The 19,593-nt window shown below is 40.8% G+C and overlaps 1 long non-coding RNA gene and 1 pseudogene across 1 annotated transcript in view; both read left to right on the forward strand.

The window, feature by feature from the left end:
• LOC123590680 overlaps positions 1 to 11,500 on the forward strand; it is a 29,227-nt gene extending 17,727 nt beyond the window's left edge. Inside the window, exon 3 of the long non-coding RNA XR_006708917.1 lies at positions 10,398 to 11,500. This is a non-coding gene — a long non-coding RNA (uncharacterized LOC123590680). The remainder of the gene's footprint in view (positions 1 to 10,397) is intronic.
• A 6,529-nt stretch (positions 11,501 to 18,029) lies between these two features.
• LOC123591814 lies at positions 18,030 to 19,323 on the forward strand (annotated as a pseudogene).
• The last annotated feature ends 270 nt before the right edge of the window (positions 19,324 to 19,593 follow it).

Raw genomic sequence — 19,593 nt, forward strand, 5'->3', positions numbered from 1 at the left:
AAAGAATTGTGTGCATAGTAGAGTGAGTTTGGGAGTCAAACTGCCAGGGTTCAAGTTCCACCTCTGCCTCTTACTATTTGGCTTTGAGCTAGTTACTTTTCTGTGCCTCCATTTCTTACCAGAAAAATGAGATAATCAGAATCTCCCTCTTGGGGTTGTTGTGAGGGTTAAATCATTATGTATGTTCATATTTTTATCCACATACTCTGTTTTCCTCTGAATCCTCTTCAAGAGTTTAGAACATTCTATCTCTATTTAACAACATGGAATGACTTCTCTGGTGATTAGATATTTCATGTGTCCTATTACTTCAAATCATTCCCTCTCCAGCCCCTTCCAATCCAACCCTCCCATTGCTGGCTCTGTACTACAACACTTGGAGAGATTTGCTTATATTTCACATATAATACAGTGTTTATTCACAGACAAATCTAAGAGCCAAACAAGGACTTCAGTGAACAATTCCTGGTAAAACTGACTTAAGCCAGATTACAAAAAAATTTAAAATAGAAAAAGGCAGAAAGAAGAACAAACATAGCTAAATCAATATTTGTATTGCTAAATTGTGCCACTTTCCCCTCATAAGTTTATTAAGGGCAAGGAATAAAGAGAAAAACTTTGCAGAATTTTTCAAGACTCAAACAACATATTGACCATAGACATTTTTTTCTTAGTTTTTTTTTTTTTTTTTTAGAAAATTTGTTCTTACTCATTGGTACTAAGTGTAATTGAGAAGGGTGGCCATCTGAATATCTTTTTTTTTTTTTAATGTTTATTTATTTTTGAGACAGAGAGAGACAGAGCATGAATGGGGGAGGGGCAGAGAGAGAGGGAGACACAGAATCGGAAGCAGGCTCCAGGCTCTGAGCCATCAGCCCAGAGCCTGATGCGGGGCTCGAACTCACGAACCGTGAGATCGTGACCTGAGCTGAAGTCGGACGTTCAACCGACTGAGCCACCCAGGCGCCCCGTGAATATCTTTACGTCTGAGTTTCTGACTTATTTGCACTAAAGAAAAAGTAAATAACATTGTGGGCAGAAGTGGAGAATTGTGTTTTTCTCATTGCCATAACTTATTCTAGTTTAAGAAGATTCAATTGAAAAGGTACATACACAAGCACACATTTTTTGCTTTATTTTTATGTTTTTAAAAGTTTATGTATTTTGAGAGAGAGTGTGCATATGTGAGTGGGGGAGAGGCAGAGAGGGGGAGAGAGAGAATCCTAAGCAGTCTCGCCCTATCAGTGAGGAGCCTGACACAGGGCTCAAACCCACAAACTGTGAGATCATGACCTGAGCCGAAACCAAGAGTTGGATCCTTCACTGAATGAGCCACCCAGGTGCCCCTTGTTTGGTTTCGTTTTGTTTTTAAAGTTTACTTACTTATTTTGAGAGACAGGGAGAGAGTGAGAACAGGGAGTGAGAAAGAGAGAGAATCCCAAGCAAGCTCTGCCCTGTCAGTGCTGAGACTGATGCTCGGCTTAATCCCACAAACCTTGAGGTCATAACCGGGGCTGAAATCCAGAGCCACACGCTCAACTAACTGAGCCACCCAGGTGCCTCCACAAGCACATATTTTGAAGACTGATTCTTCATACTAGAGTTAAAATATTTTTTTTTTTTTTTTTTTTGGTTCACTCACTACCTAGGAAGTGGATGATAGCTTCCTGAAAAATTCTCCAAGATTGGAACTTCTTTATTCTCCTTCACTGCAGATAACATCTGGAGAATGCCATCTACTTTTCTTTTGAGTCTAGAATATCAGCCTTTTACAATGATCAAGCATTGTTGTGTCCTGAAAATGATCTCAGGGCTGTACAATAACATTCTATTTAGAGCTTCCTAGAGTTTTTTGGTAACTAAGTCCATAATTGAGACCAGTGATTCTTAATCAGGGGTAATTTTGTCCTCTAGGGGACATTCAGCAACATCTGGAGACATTTTTGATTTTCATGATTGGGGAGGGTGTTGCTACTGGCATCTAAATGAGTAGAGGCCAGAGATGCTGTTAAATATTTCACAATGGACAGGGCAGTCCCCATTCACTGTGCCAAAATATTATCCAGCCCCAAATGTCAACAATGCTGAAGTTGAGAAGCTCTGCTCTAGACATTCTAGATTCTAGAGAAGAGGTACGTCCTAAATCAGGGTTAGAGGGAAAAAAGCAACAAGAGAAGGGTGTGACAGAGGTCATGTTTATTTTAAAGGTTACCTTTTATGCTTTTGTTATGTTTCTAGCAAGTATAACAGTGAATAGTACGATCCTAGGGGACAATGGAGTCTATGGCCATTTCAGGCAGCCATGTAACCTAGCATTTTCCCTTTATGGAAGCTTATAGTTTGGGTTACAGGGATTCTGTGATTAACCAGGTATTGTGGTCAATATCTACGTACAGTCTTTTCTTTGCACACATAGGAGGTGGCAAACTGATTCCTGAGGCTGAACTCATTTTACTTCAAAGAAATCAATCCCAGCTAAAAACACTTGTCAAAAGTTGTTGGTGAGTGGTCCACAGAGAGAGGAATGGTCTGATCTGGTCTTCACCTTACAGAGAGTTTCTTTGTTTAAAAAAATTTTTTTTAAAACATTTATTTATTTTTGAGAGACAGAGAGAGATAGAGCACAAGCAGGGACAGCAGAGAGAGAGAGGGAGACACAGAATCCAAAGCAGGCTCCAGGCTCCAAGCTGCCAGCACAGAGCCCGACACAGGGCTCCAGCTCATGGACCACGAGATCATGACCTGAGCAAAAGTAGGCCACTCAACCAACTGAGCCACCCAGGCGACCCATAGAGAGTTTCTCTGTAAGAAAATGGAAACATAGCAGAAAGATCATAGACTTTGGAGTCTACTAAACCTTGCCTGAATAGGGTCTAAGCTCAGTTGGTTCAGTTGGATAAATTACTTGGTCTTCTGGAGCCTTGGTATTCTCAGTGGTAAAAAAGGAGCATAATATATAACTTGTAGGGTTCTTGTCAAGATTAAGTAAGAAAATATGGGGCATCTGGGCAGCTGAGTTGGTTAAGCGTCTGACTCTTGACTTTGGCTCAGGTCATGATCTCATGGTCATGAGCTTCATGTTGGGCTCCACACTGGGTGTAGAGCCTGCTTAAGATTCTATCTCTCCCTTTCCCTCTGCCTCCCACCCACCCTTGAGCGCGCGCGCTCTCTCTCTCAAAAGAAAGAAAAAAAAGAAAGAAAGAAAGAAAGAAAGAAAGAAAGAAAAGAAAAGAAAAGAAAATGTATATAAAACATCTAAAATAGTGTAGAGCATGCAATAGAATCTCAATAAATTTCAGTTATTTTAACTTTTTGAACTTTGTAAACTTAGGATCTAAGCTGCAAACTAGATAATAATAAGGAATTTTGTGCTTATGTCCTAAGTAGAGAGCATGAAAAAGGTCAGCTGCAAGAACCCCGTTTTCTCTGAACTGGCTGGTGCTGCTCTGTCCCAGATTGGTTGACCACATTAAATACATTCGCTCATCTGGTCTAGATTTTTCTCTATAAAGCCCTAGCTGTGTAAGCTGTGTCCCTGATAGGCAGGCCATAAATAACCATGATGAAGCAGGCTGAGAGCCTCTCTTTCTGTCCCTGGTTACCGGATCATTTTTTCCATCCCTTCTGAGCTTTCCTCATGACCTGTGAACATCAGAAAAGTCTCCGTAGGCATCAGAAGAGACACACCAGTCTGGACGACAGTGAGGTAATTAGCCAGAGAACCAAGATTCTAATCATGGTTTTTGCCTCTGAAGTTATATGACCCTAGAGTCTGTGATACTTAACCTTTTGTTTACCTCTGACCTCAGCTTGACCATAATGGTTATTAGGAAATTCACCACCATCCAAAAGGAATGTTTGGAAGGTTAATGACATAATTGTGCCTAATCCTGGTGATGAGGAGAGAGTAAATGTCCACCTTTTGGAAATGCATAATAAATCTTCCAGGTAAATTACTTTTCCTTTATTGAACTAAATATAACCTAAAGGGAAACCATATGAGGAGCTCTCAGTTTTAAACATTTTGTTCTTTAGTGGTCGGAGAGAGTTCCAGAACTTCTAAAGTAGGGCATATATATTCTCAGCACAAGTGGAACTTTTGATATTAAAGGGCTCTGAGTTCCCTGCATGGAAGGGACTCTATACAATTACCCAGTTAAGTTAACACGCAGCATTTTCCTTGCAGTCTCCACTGAACTAGTTACCAGCCTGTCTCCAGGACAGGGGAACTCAGATTTTTTCGGAATTTTATTTTATTTTTTTTATTTTATTTTATTTTATTTTATTTTATTTTATTCTATTCTATTCTATTCTATTCTATTCTATTCTATTCTATTCTATTCTATTCTAGATGAAAGACCTCACAGACTACTTTCTCTATCCGATGCTGCTTTAGGATACCAAGGTGAATCAAAAATCTAGACCACTGCCCAAAACCTCCCCTGTCTATAGGAAGGTATCCTGATTTAGCTTACTGGAATTTCAGTTATTTGAGACCAAAGATTTCATTTTACCTGAAGAATAAGGGGAGAATGGAGGTAGAAATGTGATGGGACCTGGCTACCTCACAGAATGTGGGGAAAATGCAGGGGGAGGGGAGGCAAAGCTATTCATACTCCCCAGTGTCAGCTGTGAATTTTAAGCAAAGAATTCACTCTATGTTACATAAAAAAGAAAACTAAATATTTATGAACATGTACTATCTTCCAAGAGTGACGCAAGGTACTTTCACATACATTACTATGGCTTAATCTTTGCATCGGTTTTCTGAAGGTTTTTTTTTTTTTAATCATCATTCTTGCTGATTAGGAAAGAGTAGTTAAATCACATGCCCAAGGTCACATGGCTTGTACATAAGAGCCAGAATTCAAATCCAGATTAGTCTGACTGCTAAATTCATGCTCTTTTTCATAAAGCAAGATCCTTTTGCAAACAGCAAACCTCCTTCACCTTTTTCTTTCTCAGTTATCTTATGCCTTTGTGACTTTTGCAAGGATTTTGGAAAATTCAGTTGTACTAGGGCACGTGAGCATGTGAAAATGGAGGCAACAAGCATTGTGCAAACTTGATGGTAACCATTACAGCAAATACCATTGTACTTATAGTTTGTAAAGTGCTTAGTATATGAATGCAACCCTATTATTACCTGGTAATTGTGTGTATTATTATAATAACATACAATTATTTAGCTTGGGTAAAATTAGAATGGTGTATATTTAAGATGTCATCCAGGTTCTATTTTTCTAGACCCTTTGAGAAATACTGTTTCACTTACTAAATTGCATCATAATCTGTATCACATAGGACGCTGATTTGGATTAAATTTTCACATTTACTTAGAAATTTCCTGTTTTCCAGTAATAGTCACCAATTTGAATTTATTAGCACTGAAAGTATATTCATCAAGTAATATGTAGACATCGTACAATTCTTGATACGAGAAGTATCCATAGGAACCATTTGGTTCAACTAGCTAAATGCGTAGAGTGTCTGAGAGGAAAGTTGCTTTGGGATGTTGCCCCAGCTGCAAACTGCTGGGTAATAAGCCCAGAGACCTAGTGGTTGATACCCAGAGACTACCAACAGGATGGATACCTTTCCCATTACAGCGAGCTGATTAAGCGGACTTGCCAGCTTTGACCCTGTTTGGCAATAACCCTTTTCGCTCCAGAACTAAGCCTCTGACATTTTGGGGGTGTTCCTCCTTTCCCCCTTGTGCTTATTAAAATATTGATGAGAAGAGGTGGTGAAAGCCAAGATATATCATTCTGCAAAAATCTTCAACACAATACATATCATTCTTAGTGATGGTGGCTAAAGGAATTTGGTGGTAGATATTTCAAAATAATAAGTCCAAAATTGTTTTTTAAAAATTTCATAGTTCTGAGAAATTCATGATTTCTCCAACTTCATTTATTTGATGAACATGTATTCATTGGTCACCTATGATGCCTCTCATCCTCTACAAGCTTATAATATGGTATATAAGTAAATTCAACATAATATGTAAATATGTTTAACACAAGGAAGTATGTGATCTGTGATATGTATGGTATTACCAACAAGAATAATTCACTTCAGTAAAGTTTTGTTTCTTATACATTGTGTGCCAGACTCAATGCTAGATTCTGGGGATACCAGGATGAACCAAAAGTTGATTCTAAGCCCCCTAAGGTTATCAGGCAGCCGGAGTTACAATAAAAATGTCTGGTATGGCTTATGGCTATAGATGAATATAGATTTAGTTAGGACAAGTTTAGTCTTTAATATGACATTTGAGGGAGATATGAAACTTTGAAATGTTGGTCATCAGTCTGGGAGTCAGCACATTCAGGAATGCACAAGGGCTCCTGGCATCTCAGATATCCTAGCCTGGTGGTAATTCCAGCTCCCACGCATATTTGTTAAAGAATATCCCATCTAATTTTTGGCTCCCTCCAGTTTGGAAGTCTCCAGGGCCCAGCGTGAAAACTGTTTGCTGGTGGAGGAGAAGGGGAAGGTACAGAGTCTGAGCTTTGACTCTGTCGAGGTGCCAGAGCTGACCTGAGTTCCTGGGAACCATTCAGGGCATGGGGATTTACTAGGGCTTGGACCTCATCCACCATTGTAGCTAGGGGCTCAGAATCAAATTAGATAATGGAGACCGGATCCAGCTTGCCTGAGGGTTTGGCAAGAAGGCAGGTGTCTGTGTGCCTGATGGTGCATCGTGTTGGTTCCGTGCCTACTGCAGAGAAATGCCAAGATGGGTGTTGATTAACCTGCCCTCAATTGTTGGACCTCCATCCAAGTGACTTGGTGACTTGGATGGTGCAGGTAGGGCTGGAACCTACTCCACCCAGCCTTCCTCTTTTTAGGCTCCTTTGCTCTCAGTCACTTACCCTATGGGGCAGGGTGCAAACCCTGTTTTGTTGCTGGCTGCCCCAAGGGACAGGGTGAGTCTTGTTTAGCAAGGAAGAAGCCGGTGAATCTAGCTTTTGTTTTGCAATCCTTTGGGACAGGCTTACAACAGAGGATTCACGATGAGTAAATTTTGGGCATTCTAAAAGAAAAATACATCCACTGATGTATTTGTCTCCTGGCTGTGGTTTCTGAAGTCATATTAAATTACATTAAGAGTCCTTCTCTCATTGCAACTGGTCTTTTACTATTCAGTAGACATTTAAAAAGATGCTATGTGGGTGAAAAATAAAAAGTTGAATGACGGTCACTGCCTTAGGGGAGATGTTCTCATAGGGAGGAAGTGCACCACTGGGCAGAGCAGGGAGGTCATTTATGGGCAGTGGGATGGTTACAATTCTCTCTTCTGCTGCCCTGCTGTCTCTCTCAAAGTGTAGCTTAGCTTTGCCAGACTAGTTATTTTAAGCTCTTGCAAACAATTTCATAGCTTTATTTTTGCCCTTGGCTCCAGTAAATTGGGGCCCCCATGCAGTGCTCTCTTGGCATTAACATGGATCTGAGCTGCTTAAGGGCTGGGGATATGGAGGATTGGCACAGTGGGGAGGGCAGACAACAGGACAGGACGATTCAAGCCTAGACCATTAAGGATGCTTGTTTAGGAATCTAGAGGGCTGTAAGTATAGTACTATACAGTGTGCACACTCAAGCATTGGTTTGAAAGCCTTTCCAACCTCAAGAAAGGAAATCTTTTCAGGCTTCTCTGTATTTCATTTCCTTTTGTTCTCTTATTTGAAAATTCACATTTCACCGTTATGATAGGTATCTATCATCTATTGGTCTGTCTATCTATCTATCTATCTATCTATCCATCCATCCATCTGTCCTATCAATTAGTTTTGGGGACAGATGTCAGTAGTGAGAGAAAAAAATATTGAGAAAAGTATTTGGAACATACTGCTTCTGAGTTTCAGTCAGCAGAAAAAGCAGCATACTGAAGGGGATAGTGCTGGCCTGTTAGCGGTTAGAACACCTAAACTGCTCACAAGAAACAAGCACAAAGGGTGAACTGAGATTTCCTCTACATCTGGAGTCTGTGGGGAAACACTGGTGCTGAATAAAAACAGTCCTCATTCCTACCATCTGTGAGTCCACCGTGATAGGGCATAACACAGGCTCTAAATGAGTAGAGGGATTAATGTGAGGGAATCTGAAGGTTTATATCCTCCCTTATTGGCTCAAGATCCCCTCAAATCTCATTGCTCTGTTGTTTTTCCTTGGCTTATGACCTTGTGAATATCCCATAGCTGTCTTATCAGGGTTTTACACCTTAGTGTGATTAGTTTATTGGCTTCTTTCCTTAGATCCAGGGAGCATGCTGAGTAGACAGAGAGAGAGAGAGAGAGAAAAGGGAGAAAGGGTAAAGAAAGAGGATGTTTGCAGGTATTGTAGGTCAACTTCTGCTTGAAACCTTTGCCTAACAGTGTTTGTGCCTGTGGGCTCTGCCTCAGGGCCGGCCAGCTGCATGCATCTCCTGTCCCCTTCAGCAGTTCTCCAAGCAGAGACTTCTTTCCATTATTGAGATGTGACATCTGTTTTAAATTACGTCAATTGTACCCAGATAGGCAAGTGATTGACACCTTCTTCAGAATATGTGTGAAAACTAGAGGAAAAGTGATGAGCCAGATGCTTCCAGAAGAGTAAATTATTACCTGCACGTAAGTTAGTCGTGGAGTTGGTGCATTTACTTTCTTAGTCCCTTAATAAATTACTCGGTGGAATAGTAAATGGCTCCTACGTGGCCTGAAGTTCTTGGACATGTAAAGAACAGGTTCCCTTGTCTCTATGTATGATGTTTCCTCTAAATGATGAAAAATACTCAACACCTTGGATTTGTATATTGACCTACTAGCATCTTTTGATCAGGTTCTATAAAATGTCTGTAAGGTCCCCAGGCAGGTGAGTATATTATTAATCACATTTTTCTAAAAAATAAGCCTCTGAAGGTAGGCTAAACTGTTTACCATGACAAACTGTAATACTTATTTTTGCCTTTTTGGTGATTCCTTTCACCTCTAGGATTATACAAATTCTACACACTACTCAGGTCTCATTTAAGCTCCCTCTCTCTCTCTCTCTATATATATATATATATACACACACACACACGTATATGTATACATATACATATATAATATCTACATTTATGTACCATATGTATATTTATTATGTACATACATATATATAAAATATAAATATTTTAACAAACTCTGATGCCTTTGTACTGTGTCAACTTATTTACTCTGGAACCATGTTTCCCAGAGTTCTCTTCCCTATATGGTTTTTGGTTAGTATTATTTATTTATTTATTTATTTTGAGAGAGTGTGTGCATGAGTGGGGGAGGGGAAGAGAGAGAGGGAGAGAGAGAATCCCAACCAGGCTCTGTGCTGCCAGCGCAGAGACCAACATGAGGCTCTAACTCACGAACCATGAGATCACACCTGAGCTGAAGTCAAGAGTTGGACACTTAACCACTGAGCCACCCAGGCACCCTGATTTTTGGTTAGTATTGGCCACAGGAGACATTCTGCCCGGGGTTTGGAAAGCTCAAGTGAAGTCACAGCCAACCTGAGTCCTGAAGGTTGGTGCTGGGCACCAGCCACTGTGGTGAGTGCCGGGTTGGTGCCGGGCCCTCACCCGCATGGCTGCAGGTCTGCTGGCTCGCCTAATTGGTGCAGGGTAGCTCCCAGTTCTGTAGCTCCTTCAACTCTCACCAGGTCCCCTTTGTCAGCTTTCCCAAGTGCTGAGCCAAGTGAACGTGCAGCTCCACAGGGAAGGGCACCAGCAGGTCATCTAGGGCACCAAAGCTGGCATGTGAGGCAGACAGAGGTCCCAGTTCATCCTCATGGTTTCTGATGGTCTTTCTTCTCATCTACATTCAGCTTTCCCTCCCTAGTGCCAGTCTGGCTGACCTAGAGTGAATTAGCTCTAGTGGACCAACCCCAGTTACGGAGAAAACAACCTATATAGGCTCCTCCATCAGCCTGCAGAGACTATTCTCGCAGTTACATATGGTCTAGCCCCTATAATAAATGTGTTTTCTACATTATTTGTAGTGACATAGTGATACAACCCTGACTGACACCTAAAAATTTGGATTTATTTAACAAGCATGTGGGATGTAAGAAACATGACGGTAGGTAGCATTCTTCTTCTTCTCCTACTTCTACTTCTCCTTCTTCCTCCCCTTCCTTCTCCTCCTCCTTCTTCTCCTTGTTCTCTCTTCCCCCTCCTCTGCTTTTTTCTTCTCCTCTCCTTCCCTCTCCCCTCCCCCTCCTTCTCCTCTTTCTCCATTGTTCTATCTCCTGTCCCTAGAGCGGTGCTTGATACACAATAACCCCTCATTAAATATTAATTGGGTGGGAGTCACAGTTTGGGTGCTTTATCTATAGAAAGATAAGGAATTCAGTTCCTTAACTTTTCCTTTTATCTTGCATTTCAGATGCCGGTGGTAATTCCAACCAGAGATTTGGCAACTGGTTGGACAGATCTGGAAATTGGTAGGAAAATCTGGATTGAAACTACAGATTAGGGAGGGGATCATTAACATGAAATGAGTACGGGTAAGAACCCAAGAAGAGATGAGAAGGGAAAGGGAAAGAGGAAAGAACCCTGGAAAACAAAATTGAACGATTATTGTGAATTACTTACTTCCTGGTAATTGTACTACATATCCACATCCTTGCAGTAGCTTCATGGTGGATGAATGTTACACCCATACCCTGACATTGGACAGAGCTCTATGATGTGCTTTGGCTAATGGAATGTTAGTGGGCATGATATGAACAGACATCCCCTCTTATGATCTTCTGTGAGGAAACATGCCCTCAGTTGCCACTGGCCCTTCAGACTGGGCCCAGAATGAAAACAGGCAGAATAGACCTGAGCCTGACTTGCAACCTGGAGTCAAGTCCAGCTGACACAGAGTCCCCCCTAGTTTGACTGAACTGCAGTTTGGCTGCAGACTTGAAAGTATGAAAATAAATGCTTGTTGCTGTGGGCACCTGAGTTTGGGAATGGTTTTTTGTTAGGCACCATTACTGTACCAGTTGCTAATAATATAAATAGCAATGCTAAATTGACAGAGAAGAACCCATGAAAGGACTAGAGAAGGATGAGCCACACAGGTTAGAGAGCATTCAGGCAAGAGGAACTTCGCAGTTGCCAAGACGGGAGTGTTTCAATAAGAGAAAAGGCGTGGGCAAGGTCAGAGGCCTCAGAGAAGTCAAGCAAGTCAAGGACCAAAATGTATTTACTGGATTCAACAACAAAGAGATAGAGGAAATTTATCTGATCTCTACACATTTCTCTGGGAAATAAGAGATGCAGCCTTCTGAGAGTGAGAGACAAGAGGACTAGAGACCTGGAAGAAAGCTTTAAAAGCTGCAGACTTTGCTGAGAGGAAGGGGAGAGAGGCCATGTGATTTTCCCCAGCCGTGAGTGCAGCCTTAACAGAAAGAAGAAAAATCTGTATATTTGATGTGGCGTTGGGAGTTTTTTGGAGCATGTGAGACTAAACGACACAAAACATTTTTTTTCTGTCAATCCCACCACTTATCAACTCTCCTGAATTCTGGCAGCACTATAATCTGTATTACACATTTTTGTGCTTTTTTTACATGTTGTCTTACAATCTTCATTGTATTATGTGCTAATAGTGTTTTATTTCTCTCACTGTATATCCATCCACCCATTTGCCCATCTGTCCAGCCATCATCTGTGTGAGCAATCATCCATCATCCATCCATCCTCCACATTATTGCTTCGAGGTGATGAACTTGTGATGGAACCTCAAGTAATACTATGTTAAAATGTCAAGTTAAAAATAAAAAATTCAGAATCAAGGAAAATATAGATAAGAACATGTTAGTCACATGGTAAGGACCCCAAACAATTTTTGATTGATAGATCAAGCAACAGCCTAGCAAAAAACGTTCTTACAGACCCCATTCTAGAGCTATAAATTTCCACTTTGGAAATCTACCACTGTAATTAGGTTATATTTTAAGATTAAAAAAGGGAGTTTGAACAAGTAAACACAAGTTTATTTAATATTAAATAATATTTCAATTATAATTTAATTTAAAGTAATTAAAGTAATATTTAAATTATAAACTCTCAATGTGGAAAGCTTTTAGTTAAAACAAATTTTCCTTTGTATCTTAAATTACACAGAGATAGCGTTTTCATGTAATTTCCTCCCTTCGTACCAGACCATGTGATCAGTCTCTCTGGTCACACCTGTCCCTTAGGATGTATAAAACGAGTAGTGTTGTCCATTGTCAGGCCTTTGCATAGAGAATATATTACTTTTTATCTTCTTAGGAGAGAGGGAAAAGATTGGAAATTGCACACTGAATTCTAATTTTTTTGTGCACACAGAAAGTTATCTTCTGTCTCTTTTAAAAGAAAAGGGCTTTTTCATTTCACTTACTTTTATAATTCATACCTAGGAAAATATAAGATTATTTTTATGTTCAAGAAACTTCAGCCAAAAGAAAAGAAATAAAAAGAAATAAAAGAAATTTGGCTATCCTGGTTAATTAATGCCTTTCCCAGCTTTTCTTCAAGCGGCAGGAAAATGAAATTAGTCTTACGTGATCAATGTATTTCACAATTTTGTTATCAATGCTTAAAAGTTGGGTTTAAATGATTGGTACCATCTCCCTTTTGAGTTTAATATTCACATAAATTGAAAATTATTTAGCAAAGACACCTATTTATCTCTTTGGGTTCTGGAAAGAAGCTCTTTAAGAAAGTAAAGTATAAACCAACCCACATCACCAGTAACGTCAGGCTTCAGGACCACAATTTCCTCCAGAGTTTTTGGCAACATGATTAACTCCAGTTATTTTCCAGACCTTCCTTCCATCCCAACAGCTGCTGTGATCACCCTCCCAGGAAGAGAGGAGTCTCTATTAATGATATCCAAAGTTTTATCATTGCACATCTTCCACTGACTTTTAGGGAAGTTTTTTCTTACTCTGTTGATCAGCACCTAGATTGAAACCTTTCTGTAGAATTCTAGGAAATTTATTCATTCACTCAAAAAATATATTTCTAGGGGGCGCCTGGGTGGCGCAGTCGGTTAAGCGTCCGACTTCAGCCAGGTCACGATCTCGCGGTCCGTGAGTTCCAGCCCCGCGTCAGGCTCTGGGCTGATGGCTCAGAGCCTGGAGCCTGTTTCCGATTCTGTGTCTCCCTCTCTCTCTGCCCCTCCCCCGTTCATGCTCTGTCTCTCTCTGTCCCCCCCCCAAAAAAAAACAAACGTTGAAAAAAAAAATTAAAAAAAAAAAAATTTCTAGGGCCTTCTATGTGCCAGACACTGCACTAGGACCTAGACATATACTAATGAACCAGACTATGCATTTCTTTTTGAAATACTCTCTTTACTGCTGGAGACAGGCACATAAACAGATAAACAATGCAGCATGCTAAGAACTCTCATCAAATTTATATCTTCTTATTCTTTCCACTAGATCAATGCATCTAAACTTGGCATGGCGGGGTGGTAGTCTATGGATGTACTCTTGAAGGCTGGGTATTTTCTATGATAATTAAAATATTTTTCATTCACTTTGATGATAATTAAAAAAATCTGAAGCATAGTCTTGGTCATCTGGATGACTAATTTGCAACTAACATTCTGCAATTTCTGTGCTCAAGTTTTTATTTACAGTTGCTTGAAAAAAATCAAATGTAAAAAAAAGTCTTATTCACACTGAAGATTTATTTTCTACACAATATCATAGGTTATGTAAAATTAAAACTGTTAATTTCTTGGTTTTGCTTGTATCTAATAGGTAAATTTGCCTTGATTATGTAGTTGTATAAAAATATAAGCAGAAATAATAACAAGTTTTATACTATTATTATTTACATTTAGTAGCTTTCTGATAGAGGCCATTTTAGTCAAAATGGTTAGGTCTGCACTTAAAATTAGGGTAATTTCCCTTTGAAAGAGGTTCCTACATTACTTATGTTTGAAAAACATGGTTCTGGTTTCATGTCAGTGATCTTTCAGAGATGCTATTCCATAAAATCCCTTTTTCTATTCCTTTTGTGTGGGTGATAACTATCATCTGATAGTTTACAATCTTCCCTATTTCCACCCTCAGCTGGTGAAGCGAGGGGAGGCCCAGCTAACTGTGATGGCAGAATATAATCTAGCGATACCCAAGGGCTGAGCATTTTTTAACCCCATTAAAAATTATCTAAGTGGCATATGAAAACATTCAAGCAAGGTTAAGCACAATAACCCCCTGGGTTATCTGCAGGTCAGATTTTCAGTTTTTAAAATGAGCTATGTATACTCTCGGAATATTAGAAGTCATGGAGGGTATAATAAGACAGAGAATATGGCAATCATGCTTTAATGTTAGTGAAAATTTTAAAATGAAAACAAAGACTATCTATTGGGTAGAATACAATTTACATGCACGTTCAAGGAAAAAGTTCAAAGAAATTCCAACATTGATGCCACACACTGCTTTGGGATGTGCTAGAAAATCTTACAGGCTCTGGTAATCTCTCTTCTTAGTCTTAAAGGGCTACTTTGGTGGAAACCTTAGGAAAGCATTATACAAAGGAAATGCTCCACAGAGCTAGAAACCTGAAGCTGTCCTCTCTCTACCGGATTCTGAGCATTCACCTGGGAGATTAAGACTTTCTTTTCTTAAATCTCCTTGTAAGTAGCTTTGTGGACACTTGAGTATATTCTGGCACATCCTACCACCTCATCATGATAGTGGTTGTACTTTGTTCATTCTACAGAAAAGTGCTTACTCCACGTAAGAAGCCGAAGACATCTGCAAAGGTTATTAGGCCCCCTCTGGGATCTTCTACTTACAAGCTGGGAACCACAGAGCTATTTGGTGTTCCTTTCATCTGACTATCTCACTCTCCTCATCTACTGGTCTGTGTCTACCACTGTACCATGTCCATTCACTCATTCAATGAGTTGTTGGGTCCCCGAAATGCAAGACACCATCTACATGTACTTGGAAGCTTTAAATATGCTTTCTCACAATCCTCTTCTCCATGAATATGACATCTCCTTGCATTTGGTTGAAATGCATTATCTACTTAATGTGTTTGATTAGCCTTAATGTCTCCGTTTTAGTCGATAAGCACTATAGTTAATTTGGATCAGATCTCCAATTTGGTGGCCAATAAATCAGCAGTCCAAATAACCAGATCTGGATCCAGAGACATGACTTCTTTCATCTTCTCAGCCTTCCCAAGCCTCTTGTGAAGCCATCTACCAACACTTTGTGTCTGTTCTTTGCTGGACATTGCCTTTGAATAGTGACTCTCAAAGCAGGTGGTGGTAGTGTGGCATGTGTGAATTCAGACTTTCCATTGGTGTGTGTGTTTGCATATTTTGAAAAGTATATTCTAAAATTACTATGATCTGAGTTACTTTGAATCTTAAAATCTAATTTAATTTTTTCAAATAACAATAAAGGAAGGCATATGACTTTTATGTTTTTAAAAGAAGGCATGGATTTTAAGAGACTGTAAAACATGGCCTTAGAATTTACGGAGAGGATGAGATCTTGCCTGCTTTCCAAATGTCACCCAGCGCTGGTACACAGTGATAACACTCGCCGTGTAATGCTCCATTTCTGACAATTCAGGTTAATTGCTGCTTATCAGAAGGCAAGATTTCTAGCAATCTCTACATCTTGAGAACAGGGAGATGATAAAGCAAACAAACAGAAGCACTTAGAGTCTTCGAATATACACGTAAAATGCTGGTTTGGAGAATCGTGCTTCCCTTTTAGCTAGGCGTAGTCTGTGTGGCTAAGTTTCGGCTCACAAAATGTCATAAAAATGTTGGTAGGACTTTCAGGACAGTTCTGTAAAAAGAGAAAGAGTTGTACCTTTTCGTTCTTCTTTCTTTCCTTCTTTCTGCTGCTTGGAAGGGGGCTGGAATGGTTAGAGCTCCAGAAGTTTTCCTAAACTATGACAAGTCACTTAGAGCAGAGCAAAGACAGAGGCCTCAGATGGCGTTGTGGAGTCCTCTTACCCCTCTCTATACCTCTTTACACGAGCAAACATGCCTTTTGCTTTGAAGCTACTACAGTTTGGTTTCTGTTACTCACAGCTGAACCTAACTTTAACTGATACGCCTTGTTAATTCGATTTCTCAGTCGCTTAAAGGGCCAAATGGGAAGCAGGAAGGGCTGCTTCTGTTAGCAAGTAAGGAAACAGAAAAATTATTACAGGCCAGGAAGTCAATTGATGGTGATATGGCTGACGTCAAGTAGGCAAGAAGGCAGGAAAAGGTGACTATTCCATAAGTTTTTGTTTGAAGATGGTTGACATCTGAAAAACTGACAAATCGGGGAAACTTCACTTACTTTACATGCGACACTTTAGACACTTTCCCTCATCACCTCTTTCATCAGCAATATTTCTGGAGCTCGTCATTATGTGAGTGAGGACAAAAACCCCCCACACAACAGACCTTTGGTTTCAAGGTGTTCACAGTAGACCCCAGGAAGGTGAGAAATTTGCCTGAGTGAGTACTGAGGGGCGTGTATGTACATTTGTTTTGTGTAAGTTGGTAGCTGGGACAGCTTATTAGTTCAGGGAATACTCCTGTGGTTAGTCAGAAGTGTTTAAATTGTCCTAGGTTAGGTAGAGAGACAGTGGCTGAGGGTAAAACCCAATAATCCAAGCTGCTGGTCTAGTTCTTTCACAAATGACACTGCCTTGCTTGTCCTGAATTCTCTTTAAATAACTAAAATTTATTTCCCTCTTGACTACCTCCTCACAAAGGGGCTGCTGTTCTCTTCCATTCTGTCACTCCCAGAAATACCAACACAAGAAAGCTTCATCAGCAACTCGGGTCACAGTGTCAGACAAAGCTTATTGTCTGGGTTGGTGATTTTGTTCCAGGAAGAGAGCTCTTAAAATAATACCAAAAAACACCAAAATGCAGAGCTGGACTCACTCATTTCCAAACCTTTCACCATTCTATTTCATATACCCGTCTCACCGAATCACTCATTTTCAAAATCTCTGGGACACCTTAGTCACTACCCAGTTTTGTGGGTAGAGATAATGACTGGAACGGAACACGGGCAGAGAGTTGATTTTAAGTAAGGAAATGGGGTCAGTGAGAGGTTAAGTGGCTGGCCTGAGGTCAGATAGCAAGCTGGTGACTCAACTTTGCAGCTCCTGGATCTGAGGCCTGCAAAGAAAACCAGAGCCCATTTCCTCTCGATAAGTTAACTGCCCCATATCTGCGGTCTGTCTTAAGCTTTTAAGAGCCACATTCCTTTTGTGACTGCAGACCTGAGCTCCTATGACTTTCACCAGAGTCTGGAAAATACTTTCAAGGTCAGACTGTGGTATATAGAGGACAGATTAGCACTTTATTTGCCACTGAGAGTCATTATGCATTTCAGAGGACTTGCCATCGTTTTGGTGTCTTATGATCTCCATCCAGGACACAGTCGTAACAACCAGCCTATAGAACAGATGGCCCATGTCTCAGAAATGACCACGACACGTGTTTATGGAGTGCTTACTATGCGTCAGGCGCTCTGTGAAGTGTTTTACATGGATTCTCTCATTTAATCCTGGCGAGGACCTTGTCGGGTAGGCTCATTTATAGCCCTTTTTACTGATGAGGACGTTGAGGTTTTTCAGGGGTTAAGTACCTAGCTCAAGTTGACCCTGGTAGAAAATGGCCACGTAAGGGTTATGAACCCAGTTTTGCAGGACTCAGAGGCCACTATGTAATACAAAATTCCTGTACTCCCATACTGACATTTTCCCTGTACTTCTATTATGTCAGTATTTTTATACATTAAAATTTTGTGTAGGTATAATTTTCATCCCAGCTTTAGGTAAGTGGTCTGACTAGAAACAAAAAGAAAAACAAACCAACAAAACACACAGATCTTAACAGTGAAGCTAATTGCCCTACCAAACAGATCACGCATCTCTCCTTGTGCTGGTGCTTGGAGAACTTAGTTACACATACCTCAGAAAGTAACATTTTCCAAACTCAAAGGGGGAAAATAAAACTATTTGAAAGTAGAAGTCTATGTGAAAATTCATGACGTACAGCGGCCCTGCCCCAGTCTTTCTGGGCCTTCTTCCAATATTCTTTGTTTTCTGGAAAACACGACCCAGCAAACCAAAAAAAGATGATGGAATAGACGTGTACGAAAGTTTTGACTTGAAAAGTCTGAACCTAAAAGCGGAGTTACATGTGGGTTCACTGGACAAGCATCTATCTCTTTGGAATCAGATGAATCAGAAAGGTACAACTTACCACTTGTTGGCAGGAGAAGGGAGAGAACCGAGACCTCAAGAAGCTGCCGCTGCGCCGCCAGCTTCGGGAGCAGGAGCCTCCGGTCATGTCCCTCCCCCCACCCCACCGCGTCTCCTGCATGCCCCGCCCCCGCGGCTCCTGCCCCTCTCACTCCCCCACTTCCGCAGGGCTCCTCTAACGTCCATCCCCATTCCCGCCCCCACCCCGGCTCTGCACCCTCCCCCACGTGGCTGCTGCAAAGTCCACCCGTCTCCCCGCGGCTCTTGCCCCCCCAACTCCTGCAGACCCTACCCCTCCGTGGCTCCTGCGCCCTTTCGGTTCTTCCTCAGTCCGCAGCCTGTTAGACCTGGTGGATCGCTCTGAAGTTCTGGGCTGACAGAGTCATGCCTCGGTCGAGGATATTAAGGCATATAGGAAACTGGCACTGAAGTGGCGTCCTGATAAAATTTCCTGAGAATAAACAGGAAGTGGAGAGAAAACCGAAACAAGTAGCTGAGGCGTAGGAGGTGTTATCAGATTCGGGACATCTAGGATAAACCCGGCAAAGAAGGATTAGGTGGAGGTGCAGGTCGTTTTGACAGTCCCTTTGAGTTTGGCTTCACCTATCACAACCCAGACCACGTCTTCAGGACATTTTTTGGCTTAAGGGACCCATTTTCATTTGGCTTCTTCAAAGACCCGTTTGGGGACTTTTTTGGTGGTGGTGGTGGGGGGATCAAAGAGGTCCTTGCAGAAGCAGGAGCTGAAGCAAAGGTTGTTTTCCTCTGCCTTTAGTGGATTTCCATCTTTTGGAGGAGGATATTCTTCACTGATACAGGATTTACTTGCTTCGGTTCATCAGGTCACCGAGTTGGGTTGGGGATCATTTCATTTTCTTCCATGGCCTTTGGTGGTAGTGGGATGGGTAACCTCAAATCTACATCACCTTGTACTAAAATTGTTAATGGCAGAAAAATCACTACAAACGGCATTGTCGAGAATGGTCAAGAAAGAGTACAAGTTGAAGAAGATGGTCAGATTAAAGTCTTTAATGATAAATGGTAAGGAGCGGCTGCCACGCTTAGATAACAAATGATTAAGTGCGTGCATGTAACAGAAAGTTGATTATACCCAGCACCATTTGAGGATTAACAGAACTCTTTTCTTCTTCTTTTCTTTCTTTTTTTTAAAGATTTCCGAGGAGCTCGGCTTTCAGTGTAACTGTACCTGTATTTATGCACAGCTCATCGAAGCCCTATTTATTATAGACTTGAGTTTGTTGTTGGAGCACCATAATAGGGCCTTTTTTTTTTTTTTTTTTTTTTTTTTTGTCGTTAAAATTGTTGTGGGGCACCTGGGTGGTTCA

This window comes from Leopardus geoffroyi, chromosome B4 (genome assembly GCF_018350155.1).
Source record: "Leopardus geoffroyi isolate Oge1 chromosome B4, O.geoffroyi_Oge1_pat1.0, whole genome shotgun sequence".
NCBI classification, from domain to species: domain Eukaryota; kingdom Metazoa; phylum Chordata; class Mammalia; order Carnivora; family Felidae; genus Leopardus; species Leopardus geoffroyi.